Here is a 15323-nt window from a genome sequence, read left to right as displayed (position 1 = left end):
TGTTGTCAACCTTGGCGAGCCTTAAGCTCTCATCTAGAAAAGGATGGACAATTTGTGATAATACTGCATAACCTCTGCAAAATTGTATCCCTTGCATCACGCTGGCATGAAAGATACTCCTGCTGATGGTAAACCTGGTCCATCAGTCGTGCCCTGTACCGAGCCACCCACGGGTGGTGCTTAGTGCAGTTGGCATTTGGAATTACCAGTTTAGTTTTACATGAGGAAATACAGTGCAGAAATGGCATACCCACTCAAATGCAGTCAGAACTGCCAATTTATAACAAGGTTTTGCCCCTCAGCGTCTGACGGTATTGCCATATTTTAAATTTAAATAGGAAAATATTAAACATGTGTGGCAAAGTGCTTTCCACACAATTTTTTGCACTGACAACATTTTCTAAATGAACCCTTAAATGCCTCTCAATGGGGGGAATAATCATCTCACATTGCTGCCATGACTACTATACAATAAAATTGGAAGCAAATCCGCCATTTAATTAAATGCATTCAACTATATGAATGTGTACGTGGATCATAGATGAGCGTGTACTGTTAAACCAAATGGATTTAAAATGAAGATCAAAGTCCTTTGTTCACATTTACACCATTTGCTAAAGAACGCAAATGCCAACGTTTGCAGTATGTGAAGTTTTGTAGGACATTAAGTGATCTTCATACAAATATATATAAATGCATTTATTTTAAACTTATAAGTTCCGTGAGCGATATACAATGCTACTGAACACGTTCTTTAAGGTTCTGAACATTTTGACTTCTGTGGCCCCCTCTGAATCATAACTGGAATCTGGGCACCCCCACTGAGTCATTACTGTATGTTAGGGACCTCCTTCTTAAACAATTTCCACGATTTCAGCCTCAAAACAATACATAAAACTACAGGAACATGTATACTTCAAATAAATAAAAAAAAATATTGGAAATTACAAACCAATAAATATTGAAATATTTTATTTAAAATTAAAGATTTGAAAAATCAAAAATGTTAGTGGGAAGTTTGAAGCTTTTCTAAATTTGGTTTTCAATACTTAAAAATGGGTGCTTAGGCCCAGCATATTTATTTGTGTTTTTGCTCCTGACGCGTGCTTTTTTTTGTCAATACTTCAATTGAGGCCACTGATTAACTATTCTATATTCTCTTCGATGTACTTTTTCTGCTCCAAAGTATCAGGCTACACGATTTGTTGCAGCAAGTAATATTCCTGTGTATTGGAACAGGCCACATGTGAGTCCACATGCATGTGCGTGCCGCATTTGCACTGCGTGCGTGGCCCTACAGTGCTTTTGGCGCCGGCCACTCTACTCACCGCAGGGATTCTGGACTGAGGCATTGAGAGTGGCCCAGATTGAGACTGTGTTTCATTTCTGAGGCTTGCACAAGGAGATCTAATGTCACATTGCTGAGTTCAGTTAAACCTCAGTGTTCTGCATATCCCAGATAGAATCTTTGTGGTCGCTGCCCCCACTATATTTCATACCGGTCATCTACGTTTGGTGAGTTCCTCAATTTTTAGGGAACCTGCATTTCCTCAGGCCTTGTTTGTGCAATCTGTTCCAGATGTGCAAAGTCGTGTTCGTTGTTAGATCCACTGCTGAAGTTATGCTGGAGCGCTGCATTTTAACAAGTAATCACTCTAGGCTACTGCACACCACTGAATAACAGTGACCCTTGGAGTCCGCCAGGCCACTTTTGGGTGGAAATAAACAATATTCCTAAAAGTTTGGTGCTCTCCAAATGTGAGAAGGACTGGGATAGAGGCAGCCCTCTCAACTGATAACAATTAATGGCATCTCCTCTGTGCATGGGTGATTTGCACTTATGATCACCTTACATGGCCTCCACTGTGAGGAAGGGATGAGATATAGAAGGACAGGGAGGAGGTGATGCTACGCGAGGCGTGGAAATAATATGCCCATCCTGGTCTAGGCCGATCCTACTGACCAGCTTCCTTAATGACTAATGAATGACCCTCTTTCTCAGTTCAGATGCAGCCATGTTCTCTATTTCTCAAGACAGATTCTATTCCTGATGTGCATACAGAGAGCCCCCTGTTCGTCAGGTAGGACCTACTTACAGAGACTGTGACCAGGGGTCTAACACAAAATGAGGTAGAATGCGACGAGGGCACCTGAGACACCTGTATCTTGCAGATAATCATAATCCTCAGGCAGACTAGGGGGGCCCAGAGGGGTGCACTACAGGGGTGCAGGGGCCTGTGGTATGTTCCTGACTGTGACAGGCTACGCATCCAAAGATTATGGATATTTTGGAAGGACCGAAGAACACTCACCCTCCAGTTTGTAGAACTCTATGAAAGATCCTCATTAATGTGTGAAAATATCTCTTCACTACGAATGCGCTACAACGCCTTCCATTACAACGAGGTCATTACAACGACTTGCTGTAGGGGGCGCGCAGGAATTAGGATTAGTGAACTTACTATTCCTACTCCAGTTTGTGCAACATAAGAGAAGGTGTTGGATTTACAATCCAACACCTTCTGACCCCTACAGCAAGTCGTTGCACGACTTGTGATGTAATGGCACTCGTTGTAATAATGCGGTCATTGGAATGACCCCGTTGTAATGGAATTCGTTGTAGCGCATTTGTTGTAAACGATGTCTCCCAAATGGTGTGTGGGGGAAGGGCACACCAGGTTTGCTGTTCCTTATAATTCTAAGGTGACACTAACATAACACACCCTCTGGTATTTCCTTAAGAGACAGATCTCATTTTTGAAGACTTATTTCTGATACAACCCGTTAGGAGGGTCTTTTCAGAGTCTGCGTGAACACCGGGTGAAGTTTGTTAGGCAGCCTTGAAGGCAGTGCTTCTGCAGGCTATGGAAGTACTCCCGTTGACATCAATATAATCAATGTAATCAAGATAAAATAACACACTAATGTCATGAAAATGTAAGTTACAGCAACAGCTCTTACCTTAGGGCAAGCTCTATGTCTGAGTGACAGTCATATCAGATGTTCTAAAGTTCTCAGGCATTGCTCTCTTTAAGGGCCTATCAAGACAATCTGACGTTTGACACTAATAGTCAACGATGAATCGACACGCTCTGGTGCCACCAGAAGAAATACAACTCAATGATGTATTTATAAGTTTATTCGTATAGCACAAACCTAACAGAAGCACTCAAGCCCATCCCTCGGAGCAAACAACATCGGAGTCTCAGCTGCAGTTTAATGAACCACTTAGGAAAGTGGGTTGGGAAACAGACAGACAACCTATTCAAGTATTAACTGCTGTATCTACCGACTCTTTCTGCCCTTTCTTGCTTCGTAAACTCAGCTTAAGGGACCACCTTGGTGGTGAACGATGGTGCATTACAAATTTTATGAAACACATAATAATTATAATTATAATTCTAATACTATTACTATATGATTATTACTACTAATAATATTAACAGAAGAAGTAAGTTTACTCCAAATTCTAGATGTAGGGCGAAACCTATGTTATGTATGAGAAAATGTATCATTCGACTGTGATCAGCCTTTCAACCACATGATTCCATCCGAGCTACACCGTTACACACCCTTTTAACTACATAGACAGTGGGTGCTGTCACAAGAATTATGTCTCGGACACCAAACACCTAAATCAGTCTCCACGATGGTAACCGCTCTTTGACGCCAAACCAAGAGCTCCTTTCCACAGGCCTCTCAGTCCCACCTACTGCTTACTGCTGAGTCCTACACAGCATTGAGTACCGCTCTAAACTCAGTTATAACAATTATATTTACATATCATTGTGTGCAATGCATGTGATCACATAGATTGGTACACAGCAGGTGCTGTTGGTGGTATGGAATAGGTGGGTGCATAATATACTCCAATTTGAGAGCTCAGACTATAGAAGATGAGTCTGCAGAGAGAATCTTTAAAAATTGGAATGGACTAAGCTGCTCACAGGCTTATCAGGGATTGATTTCCAATGAAGAGTTCCTGTACTTCGATATTGTGTCTTACCACAATGGTGGACCAAAGAGATGATGATTTGAGACTCAAAATGAGTACAAGAATAATGGTGTCAGAGAGGCTCAGCAAGGATCAGAGATATGTAGAGGAACCTCTTTTATCAGTTAAGCAAAAGAAAATCATCACAGCTTGAGGATGTTGGTGACTGCCTAGGGAATAGAAGATGGTGCAGACCAAAGATAATTATCTGTCCAGATGGGTGAGTGAATTATGGGCACAGATGGTTATTCCAGTACTTTAACTTACTCTTTACTAGCATACTCATTAGAGATTTGGATATGCGAAATAGAATGTGAGAATTGTGTAGTCTGTCATCTATGTTTATGGATTTATTCCTACTTTAACTATTTCTTTTATGTTTAAAGGTCCCTTTCGGACGGGTCTAGGCAGTAAAAAGTAACATTATTCACCAGTTAATGTGATTTTAAAATAAACAGCCACTGTGATTTCACATGGCGCACATGCCAAACTGACCCCGCCTAGTTACCTAAGCAATTAAGGGCCCGATGTAAGTCGCCAATTACCGGTCGGTAACGGCCGATTTCGGCCGTTACCGGCCGGCATTTGGGATTTGGCATGTAGGTAGGCTTAATTTACAGAATCGGTATATTTACCAATTCGGTAAATTTACCGATTCTGTAAAATACCGAATCGGTAAATTTACGTAATCGGTAAATACAGATGTAGGTGTCACTGAAAACAGTGCCACAGGCCATTACCGATTCGTTATTTACCATGTAATACTATTACATGGTAAATAACAAATTCCAGTGTACATGCACATCTGTGCATGTACACCTGTGCCATGTGGCACACAGACATGCCCTAAGGGTCCCAACTGGTTGTCTCTCCCTCCAATTTCACCTTACTGGGGGATCTTAATATCCATTTTGACAACCTGTTGGATCCGACGGCACTAGAGATGCTGTCAAGCCTGGCTGCCATTCAACTGGAGCAATTAGTCCCCTCTGCCACACATGAAAAGGGCCATCTTTTAGACCCGATCTTTAGTAACAGTGACCAGCTTAAAGTGGGCACCATCAGTAGCCTCCCATGGTCGGACCATTCCTTGATAACCTTCACTTGGACCACGAGCAAACCCCCCCCCCCATCCTCTTTTACATCTCGGAAAATTCGAAATTGGTCCAAACTCTCTATCGATAACTGGATGAAGGCTCTCAGCACCACTAGACCCCCGCTTTTCCATGACCCGATGCTAAATAACACTAAATATGTCAAGTGGATAACCACCTCTCTTGACTCGGTTCTCCCTTTATACCCATCTAGGTCAAAAAGGCAAAGTAAATCAGCTCCGTGGTATACAGAAGACCTCAGTAATCAAAAGCGTCTCTGCAAGAGACAAGAGAGGAAATGGCGTATGACCTATATCCCTGCTGAAAAAATTGTCTATAAGGAAATGATTAGGAACTATAAACTGGCCATAAAAACTTCACAAGCAGCCTATTATAACCACAAAATAACAACGGCTAAATCTAAGCCGAAAGAAATATATGGCATAGTAAACTCCCTGATAAAAGCCTCCTTGCCTGCCACAGACAATAGCAGTTCACCGTCCATATGTAATGAGTTGGTGGAATTCTTTTTTCTAAAAGTGAATAAAATCTACCTCTCCTTCCCTAACCCACCCACTGACCTGCCTTCTCATCACCTGGTCTCAGTCCCTGATAGGGACAATAGGCTGGAGTCTTTTCCTCTGATGACACTGGAAACACTGGAGAAACTAGCTCAACAAATAAAAAACGGCTCTCCGTGCGACCCTGCTCCACCGGGCTCACTGGGGCTGGCCAGTATAACTATTCTCCCTACCCTTCTGGAATTATTGAATTCCTCTATACTGAGTGGGACGGTACCTGTGGCCTGGAAACATGCAATGGTGCGGGCCCTACTAAAAAAAAACTCCCTCGACCCAGCTGACCCAGGCAACTACCGCCCGATTTCTCTGCACCCATGGGCATCTAAGATCCTGGAGAAGCACGTCAATACCACCCTGACAAAATTCTTTGAGGAAAACCATCTCCTCGATGCCTCCCAGACGGGCTTTCGCCCAAAACATGGGACAGAGACCGCTCTATTGGCCGTAACTGAGGAGGCAAGACGGATCTTGGATCGAGGGGGGTCAGTGGCAGTGATCCTACTCGATCTGAGTGCCGCGTTTGACACGGTACATCACAAAATTCTGCTGAACCGTCTCGCCGACCTAGGAGTGTCCGGAGAAGCCCTGGTATGGTTCGAATCTTTTCTATCAGATAGAACCTTCCAGGTCTTTGACGGCACATCCGTTTCATCTAGTAGGCCTTTGGGGTGCGGAGTTCCGCAAGGCTCATCTCTGAGCCCATCGCTCTTCAACGCATACATGAGGCCACTGGCTGGGATTGTTCATCCGCATGGTGTTAGTATCATCTCCTATGCGGACGACACTCAGCTGGTGGTCTCCCTTGCACAGAAGAGCGGCCTCCGATCTCCGCCTAATCTAGCGGCTTGCCTGGAAGTTGTAAAGAGCTGGATGATGAGCTCATGTCTGAAACTTAATGACGACAAAACTGAGCTCATGCTCCTGGGCCCGGCTGCCCCCTCCACCTTGGAGCTGATATGGCCCACAAGCATGGGTATGGCCCCACCCCCAAGAGATAAGATCAAAAGTCTGGGAGTATGGCTTGATAAATCATTGAGCCTTAACACACAGGCCACCAAGGTGTCGGCCATTTGTTTTGGCCTCCTTAGGGTGATCAAAAAAATTCTTCCCCTTCTCCCTTTTGAGGCCAGACAAATAATTATACAGGGCCTTGTCTAATCCCGTCTGGACTCCAACAATGCCCTCTATCTTGGAGCACCAGACTACACCTTACGGAAACTTCAGCTCACTCAAAATTGTGCTGCCCGTGCGTTACTGGGAGTCCCACGGAGGACCTCAATAAAAACCGGCCTAAGAACTCTACACTGTTTACCCGTTAGGGACAGAGTGAAGTACAAAGCTCTATGCATTGCCCACCAGACTTTCTGGAAAATGGGCCCAGAAATCAACTGTCCTCTGATCTTTCCATATCTGCCCAACAGGGCACTTCGCTCCTCAACCGCGTCATTAGCCAAAATTTCCAGAATCTTCAGAGCCAGAGCAGGAGGACGTTCGTTCTCGTACAATGTGTCTAAACTGTGGAACACCCTCCCTCTGCAGATGCGAGACAATTCCAACCTAACTAGCTTCCGGAAACAGCTCAAAACCCTTCTGTTTAATAAATAGTAACCTTCTGAGGGTATCTTTTGTTTTTCAGCGCCTGGACGCCTCAGGGCAACTGTAGCGCTTTACAAATTCCATTTTCATTTCATTTCATTTAATTTCATGGCACACAAGCCAGAAACAGGGGTGCAACAGGGTGTCAGAGTGACACCCTGTCCCCCTTGTAAAATCGTTAATTTTACCGATTCGGTAATTACCGAATCGGTATTTGCTGTTGAAACCTATGGGCTTCAAGGACCATAGGAATCAGTGGCAAATACTGATTCGGTAATTACTGAATCGGTAATAACCAAGGGCCAGATGTAGGTCGGTCGGTAACGGCCGAAAATCGGTATTTTCGGCCGTTACCGACCGGAAAATCAGAATTGGTATGTAGGGCCCTGAATTTTACAGAATCGGTAAATTTACCGATCGGTAAATTTACAGAATCTGTAAAATACCGAATCGGTATTTTTACCGATTCGGTAATTATGAGATGTAGGTGGGACTCTTCAGAGTCCCACAAGCCTTACAGAATCGGTATTTTACCATCAATTCTATTTGATGGTAAAATACTGATTCCGCTGTGCATGCACATGTGTGCATGCACACCTGTGCCATATGACAGGCAGACCTGCCCTTAGGGCAGGTATGCCTGCCACATGGCACCCGAACATGTTTTGGGGGTGCTAGAGGGTGTCAAAGTGACACCCCCTGCACCCTTGTGGAATCGGTATTTACCGATTCGGTAAATACCGAATCGGTAATGCCCATTCTTTCCTATGGGCTTCACAGCCCATAGGAATGAATGGCCATTACCGGTCGATATTTACCGAATCGGTAAATACAGATTTTTACCGATTCGGTAAAAAAAACATCTGGATGGACCTACATGTCCACCCTTCATATTTACCGATTCTTAATTACCGAATCGGTAAAATTCGGTAATTATAAATCGGTAAATGATTCCTACCTACATCTGGCCCCAAATCTTACCGATTTGGTATTTTTACCGAATTTTTAACCTACATAGCAATTACCGATTAGTAAATACCGAATCGGCAAAATTCGGTATTTACGATTCGGTAATTTGCTATTACCTACATCTGGGCCCAGATGCTTTACAAGATTAATGCTACTGAAATGCCACTGAGGGATTGAGACGTATGCAGCTAGTAAGAAAGCACACGAGACAAACAGTGTGTGGCTGTGACACTCAGGAAAAGTAGAGAGAAAGGACTGGGTCTTCAAAATTGAGGTTTAGAGGTTGATTCGCCTTGCCATTAGGACTGGAAGGATAATGTGGACATACAATGAAAGGATTAAAATGTTCATATTCCTTTGCGGACTGTATTCCTGCAGAGGAAGGCCAACTTCTGATCACTTGTAAACATTACAACCGGAAAGCCCCAAAACCTCTCTACAAAAGGGAGCAATTTGGGGGTTGTTTTCTCCAGATTAAGATCGCTCTATGTGTATAAACTAATATACCTACCTTTGATGGTATCACTGCTCACAAACAAATCACCCAGAGCCTATTTAGTCACCACAATAATTCAATAAATATTAAAAAATCAAAATAGTTCCACCGTATACTGAAATAAAGTATTTTTGGTGCATTGGATTGCTACTAGCTATTTTTTGAGGTACTAATACAGGTAACTTTTTAATGTCATTTTCTCTTTAATAATTAAACTTCTCGAGTAGCTAAATCGGTTTATATTTTCCTGATGTCTTTCTTCCCTGAATGCATACGAGGCCCCAGTAAAACAAACATCTTTAGGCACTGCAGAGTCATCCATCACTCAAGAACTCAGCTTAACAACAACTCTGGGGGTAACCAAAAAAAATAAACAGCCAATAGTAGAGGAAGGAATGTCTCCCTGCCTCCTGGAAAGAGGGCTTTGGAACCCCAGGTCAAATATTTTTCGTGCGAATTAAATCCTTTGGAAAAAAGACAACGACTTTGAAGGCTTCTGAGGCTGCTTGATTTAGTGAGACCAGACGAGGAAAGCAGAAAATGAACAAGCTTCAAATAAAGTGCCTTTTAAAAAAAAGTAAAAGTTATGCACTGTGTGTAACTTCCAGCCAAAGATATGGTTCCAATTTAGTAAACTATGCTCCGCAGTCAACCGCTACCAGATGTCCCGCTTCCTGATCAGCACTGCAGTAGCTGTGTTTGGATGGCGGCCATGTTTGCCTGTTTCCAGGGCAACCGGGAGACTAAGGCCCTTCTTCTCAGTCCTAACAAAACTGACAGGCGGCTCAACCAACCAGAACATTCAGATCCCAGCTGCCCCATATGAAGTGACAACTGGCTTGTAAGCTTTTTATTTGATTAGACCATGTGGAAGACATTTGTGTGCAGAGGTTTCAACGGTGAAAGGATGTAAAGTTTATGAAACTAGATACAGCTCGGAGTCTGCCGCGACTACCGACAGAGTGGTGAAAATGCATTTTCCAATTCCTCCCACACATCTGAGCGGCTACACTAGACTGCTGCCTCAACGAGTCCATGGGGCAGAGTTAATCCTTAAGAGGGACAAAAAAGGGAAAAAATTTACTCGAAAGTTATCTATCGCTACAACTTAAAATTGAGAGCGGCAATGGTGGGTTTGGACTATATTTTAACAGAATGGGGACTCCAAATGTGTCAAGAGTGGAGGATATGCTACTAAAAGATGTGATAAGTTGTGTTTCTAAAGTCTTTGCTATTGTCTTATTTCTGCTCTCTGTAATTACAGAGACCTAAAGTCTAACTCATTAGACGTGACACTCACATGTTTAGAGGCCACTTTGAACTACTGCTCACACCAGGCTGAATCTCTCCTGGGGAGGGTGGGTGAAATTTGCGTAGTCGTGCTACGCAAATCTCCGCGAAACGGTCAAAAATCTCTGCAAGCACGCAAAAGTTCCACAAACACACGGAATTGCTTGTTCTGCCCGTTCACGGTGCTTTTTTTCCTGTTCGCGAACGCTGTTTGCGTGCTCAGGGAGAAATATCTTGCGAACACGCATTTTGAAAATGCGAACAAGCAAAAAATTCCGTGAAGCCACGGATCGCAGTATTTTTGTCAATTCCGCGTTCTCCGCGAAAAGCAAAATTACCTAAATTCCACAAACTCCGCGAGCGGAACGGAATTTACCGCCCAGGCCTAGAAATAACCGTGCAACTTACATCCACATGAGCACCTGATAACTCCCACGCATTTGGCGTGTGTCAACGTCTTTTTAAGTCTATTCACCAGCCTGGCATACAAAATGAGATCACTTGCTCTTTAAAACAATCTCATCCTTTAAAAAAAGTGTAAATTATACATTATTCACTTTAATAGGACCACTCTCTTAAACACCCATCTTTACCTCCATTTTTGAGTCAAGAGGTCGGCTGGTCTACTCAGAGGCCTTCTTAGTGCAGAACAGCTCTTAATTGCCAAAGAAATTACAAAAACCACGTTACTCACCAAAAAGCGCTTTGACATCTCGTCAGGGGTAGAAAGCACTATATAAATGCAATTACAATACAATACTATATCTACTATGTTTCCCTGGTCCATGCGAGATGAGCTGCTCCATTTCAGGTTTTCTCATTGAATTCTGAGACTTGTAGTCTTGTTTAGGCCATTGTAAAATAGGGCTACAAGTCCCAGAATTTAATAGAAAAAAATCTGGACTGGAGCATCGCAGAGTGCATGGACCTGGAAAACTTGGCAGCTATGGTTTCCGGAAGCCCCCCCCCCCCCACAACATGGGAGTCTCTTCAGCTGAAGGGCGGGGTCCCTCTGAACATAGAGCCCCGCTCACTCACAAGCGGTGAAATATTTGCAACATTTAATCTGGGCCACTGCACTTGTTCATTCAGGTGTTCAAGGAGGCCAAATGTTTGTTTTGGTGAGGCTTTTGGTACTAATTAATTGTTATCCATTCTACAAATATTTTGGAATTTTTCATCACTTTACTACAAACATCTGGTGACAACCCTGCCTGGGATTCCTTCAAATAATGCAAATTAGTACTCGATTCCAAGATTTTTCAAAAGCTGTGAGCTGTAGTTTAAAGAGGAACTCAAATGTGGCACGGAGAAGTATGGCTCAATGGTTAGAGCGGCAGACCCTGATGCAGAGGTCTAGCCCGGGACCAGGGTTCAATTCCTTGCCTCGGCGGGTCTTGGGCTCAAAGAAAATTCCACGGACCTGATAAATCTCGCCTCGTGCCTATTCCAATCATGGAGTCCCACTCTGCAACTCTGGGCAATAGCTTGCTTAATCTCCACAACAGCCCCCACAACGCTAAGGATGCCTGGCCTCCACCTTGGGGGTGCCCAGGGGTGGACACCTCACAGGGAAAGCCAGGATGGGTTCCACAGCGGTATTCGTACAAGCGCCTTGAGACCCTTGCGGGTGAGTAGTGCGCTATACAAGTATCAATTTACATTCCTATTCCAACATAAGCCCTTGTCCTCACTGGCTGTGCCTGGATCTACGTGATAACAAATCCTATGCCCTGCAGATTGGCCACAGTGACACGGCCATCACCATTGCGAATCAGGCCCTTTACGTATATATGTTACTACGTCATAGGTGTGAAATCGAAAGTGCTGAAGGCTTTAAGGGACAGTGAGTGAAACAGGGATGCTGTATCCACGAATCAGGCAATTACATGGGCCATTAAAGTAAAATAGAAGGGGGGGTCATTTTATTAGAGGTTTGGGAAAGGTTATATACACTACTATACATTGGTTTATTATGCACAGAAAATTGTCCGAAGATGCAACATTTTGCTCTTTATTCAGCCACCAAAATAAGGAACCTTTTTATAAATTTGAACCAGAGCCAGTCTGATTCCCGCCCAGCAACCAGTAAATTTTTGCCACCGGTACATAAACCATTCCCTGTGAAAACAGTCAGTTATCTGTAATATTTGGTGATGGATAACTCAATACACGGAGGGAGAAATAACTAAAGTTGACCGAAATTATCTGAGTCTCTATAAACAACATGACAGGTGTTTAATATAGGGGGTGAGAGGCCAAGCAGATTGTGGGTAGACAGAAAAGTAGGGCTTCTGCACCAGTCGTTAATTTGTAAAAAAATAATAATAAGTGCTGAGGTTCTGGTCAGAAGGCAGCTTGCACCAGCCCATTTCTCCTGTTAGCACCTAAAACAGAACCAACTACTAACTATGAAAGTGGGGAGAGGATGTGGTGAAATGGTCGGAGCTGCAGACTTCGGAGCTGGGGAACTAGGTCGAGTCTCGGCGTTGGCTCAACATCTTGTGATTCTGGTAAAATCACTCGATCTCCTCAAAAGTGAAGGTGTCCATATTTGGTACTTATGAAAAGTGCCAGTGTTGATGATTAAGAGCCGGTGCTGATTATCGGAAACCACTGGCTCAAATTAAGCACTGTTCTGTATGCTATTGTTTGTCATTAGGTGTAGTTAGTCTTTTGAGAATCCAGGGTCAGATTGTAATTCTGCTCTCTTTAACCCTGCTGATGAGACCAGTAGTTTAAGAGGTTAGAAAGATGTCAAATCCATTCAAAACTAACATAAACGTGTCCTGGCTCTACTGAAGACCTCATCTCCGCCTTTGTTAATATGGCGGAGAACTTCCTAATATCTACTGTCTGAGTATCACCACAGAACCTAAGCCAAGGAGTTACAGTTCAGGAATGCTCCTTTTCTCTTCTTATATTATTTTATCCTATTTGGAAAGTCTATGGAGTATCTCTTGTCCCCTTGCTGTTGCTTGCCAGTACTGTCCTACATTCGGCCCTGCGTTGTTGACCGGAGAGGAATTTCCATCTACAGCAAGAGGAGTGGAGGAAGTTCGATTTCTTATGATTCTTAGGGGGGGTCTCATACCAGCCAGATAACAATGGTGTGGCTGAAGAAGCCTACAAAAAAGCATACGATTTTGGGGATGCTGAAGTGATGTGCTCTCGCCAGGGTGGAACATGAAACATGAGGCCTTTTGTTTCAATCCATAATCCACTGGGAACTGAACAGGGATTTCAGAGCAGCTGTTATGCTCCTATTTTTCAAGTTTAAACGGATCTTGCTTTTTATTGTAAAGTCTCAGCAACTTTCAAATGTGTCTTTTGGATACCCCTATATAACCCCTGTTGTTGTAGACAGTATCAAAGACCTGTTTAGTTCCCCCCGAGAGTTGGTTTGGCGGTGAGGACATATTCTACTGAGCATCATGACTTGTAGGTTAGATTTCTTTGCTACTTGCTAGATCTGTGGGACAAAGCAGAAATCTGCATGAAATAAAGCCCCCCCAGCCCTGCAAAGGCACCTCACTGTCTGCGCTGGTGTCAACACTGCTCCAGTGATAGGTCAATTTTGTCCTGTTGTTGCAAGTATAGTTTTCTGTAACTCAGCATTCTATATGCTACAGACATTAACCCCTTGGCCGCGGCGGTAATTCTGCCGCGGCGCTAGGGGGCAGGGGGGGCCGCGCAGCGCCGCCATGCTCGGGACGGAACCACTCCGTCACGAGCCGCGGTGGCGCTGTGCTTGTGACGGAATGGTTCCGTCATGTTCCCGCCCGCTCAATAGAACGCGCCGCGCAGGCGCGGCGGCCGGGCCGTGACAGAACCATTCCATCACCAGCACAGCCCCACCGTGGCTCTTGACGGAATGGTTCCGTCACGAGGGCTCAAGGGGTTAAATGATATTTCTACTCCACGCATGCTCTTTTATCAGCTGGGTTTGTATGGCATTAGCTGGCATCTTGAATAGTCAGGAGACAACCTCTGACAAGGGTCTCATGTGCGCATTGCTCCTAGGTGGATACAGATCAAAGCCTCGGTGCTACCACAACTCACCTTCTTGGCGGAGAATTTGATAGACTGATCCTGATTTATGAATTACAATCAGGGATGAGGAAGAAAACCACCTGTTGCGCCCACCCTGGAGTCCACCCTGCAAACCCAGAAATGTCGAGAATCACCAACACATCAGCAGTGTCACCATCTGGTGCTTTGAGGGGGTTCTCTTTAATATTGACCAAAAAAGTCTCTGTGACCCTGGTGGGTCTGACGGGCTGGGATTGCAAGAAAAGATATGCTTGTTTGAGACGACCCTGTTACACAATTCTACTATTATAGTGGTTTTTAAATGACAAAGATTATCTTTAGGTCTGCTAAGGGTTTATTTCAGTGACTAGTTTACAATCATGTTTGAAAGGTCTAATTATTATTTTTTATTATTATTTTTTTTTGTACAAAGCACAGTCCAATTAAAAGTTATTAGTGTGCTGCACAGGAAGACTAACAATCTTTCACTTTAGAACAAGAATAATAATGTAGACACATTAAGTTGGCATGCCATTGCATCAGCTGCGTAACAGGAGATATTACATCCTAAGCCTTTCATTTAATTGCAGGAAAGTAATACTATCTTGACATCACAGTTAAGAATTTTTTAGATTTCTAAACTGTACGTAATCCTATTAATATATAGATAGATAGATAGATAGTTAGATAGATAGATAGATAGATAGATAGATAGATAGATAGATAGATAGATAGATAGATAGATAGATAGATAGATAGATAGATAGATAGATAGATAGAGCTATACAATAGACAAATGTTACAAAACAGTAAAGGTTTTAATTTATACTATATAAACAACTTTGATTAAAATTAATATATATATATATCTTTTTTAAATAATTTTAATTGGTATAACAATAAAGTGCCAAAGTTAACAGAAAAATATAAAATGAAACAGTAGAGTGATAAAACTTTTATCATCAAAAGATATTATAGCAAGGAACAATCTGATACAGAGATAATGAGAAAAAGGGGTAAAGAAACCCTCTCATAAATGAGAAAATTAGTAAGAATTGATAAAAATTAATATTAATTTTAGTATTAGTTATTTAGTCGTAGGTGTATCTTTTATATCATTATTTGCGTGGATCCTCAATGCCCTCCCATATCCAGATGAAGTAATTCCATCAGTGCCATTTCCAGACCATATTCTTTCACCGGGGACCTACAGCAGAGCCCACCACCTTCTTCATGGAACACACCAAGGCTTAGCTGCAGTCTAAGCCCAC

The 15323-nt window shown here is 43.1% G+C and overlaps 1 protein-coding gene across 3 annotated transcripts in view; it reads right to left on the bottom strand.

The window, feature by feature from the left end:
* The window catches only part of CD44 (CD44 molecule (IN blood group)), a 186445-nt gene that overhangs the window by 4405 nt on the left and 166717 nt on the right, over positions 1-15323 (bottom strand). The window lies entirely within an intron of this gene.

The sequence above is a fragment of the Lissotriton helveticus genome, chromosome 3_2, assembly GCF_964261635.1.
Source record: "Lissotriton helveticus chromosome 3_2, aLisHel1.1, whole genome shotgun sequence".
Taxonomy (NCBI): Eukaryota; Metazoa; Chordata; class Amphibia; order Caudata; family Salamandridae; genus Lissotriton; species Lissotriton helveticus.
This window is presented reverse-complemented; position numbering and strand designations above follow the sequence as displayed.